Here is an 897-nt window from a genome sequence, read left to right on the forward strand (position 1 = left end):
TTAAAAAAAAAAAAAAAAAAAGAAATGAGCCATGAAAAGACATATAAGAAACTGAAGCGTATCTTACTATAGAAAGGAATCAATTTGAAATGGCTGCATCCCACATGATTCCAACAATACAGCCTTCTGGAAAAGGCAAAACTAGAGAGACAGCAAACAGATCAGTGGCTGCCAGGGGTTAGTGGGGAGGGAAGGATTAACAGAGCACAGAGGGCTGTTAGGGCAGTGAAAATACCCTGTATACCATAGTGGTGGATGCATGTTGTTATATTAATATATTTGTCCAGGCCAGGTGTGGTGTCTCACTCCTGTAATCCCAACACTTTGGGAGGCTGAGGTGGGCAGATCACCTGAGGTCAGGAGTTTGAGACCAGCCTGGCCAATATGGCAAAACCCCATTTCTACTAAAAGTACAAAAATTAGCTGGGCATAGTGGCGCATGCCTGTAATCCCAGTTACTCAAGGGGCTGAGGCAGGAGAATGGCTTGAACCTGGGAGGTGGAGGTTGCAGTGAGTCAAGATCGCAACACCGCGCTGCAGTCTGGGTGACAAAGTGAGTGAGACTCTATCCAAAGCCACAGAATGTACAAGACTGAAGCCTAAAGTAAATTATGGACTTTGGGTGATAAAGATGTGTCCATATACATTCATCAGTTGTAACCAATGTACCACTCTCATGGGAGATGTTGACAGGGAGGGAGGAGGCTATGCATGTGTTGGGGCAGCTGATATATGGCAAGTGTCTATATTTTCTCTCAAGTTTGCTATGAACCTAAAACTTCAATACCCTTTTCAGCCCCCGAGAAAGTAAAAAACAAAACAAAACAAAATCATAAAAATTCTCAGCAAATCGAGAATAGATGGGAACATCTTCAACCTGATGAAGGGCATCCATGA

Source organism: Mandrillus leucophaeus, unplaced genomic scaffold (assembly GCF_000951045.1).
Source record: "Mandrillus leucophaeus isolate KB7577 unplaced genomic scaffold, Mleu.le_1.0 Scaffold1708, whole genome shotgun sequence".
NCBI lineage: Eukaryota > Metazoa > Chordata > Mammalia > Primates > Cercopithecidae > Mandrillus > Mandrillus leucophaeus.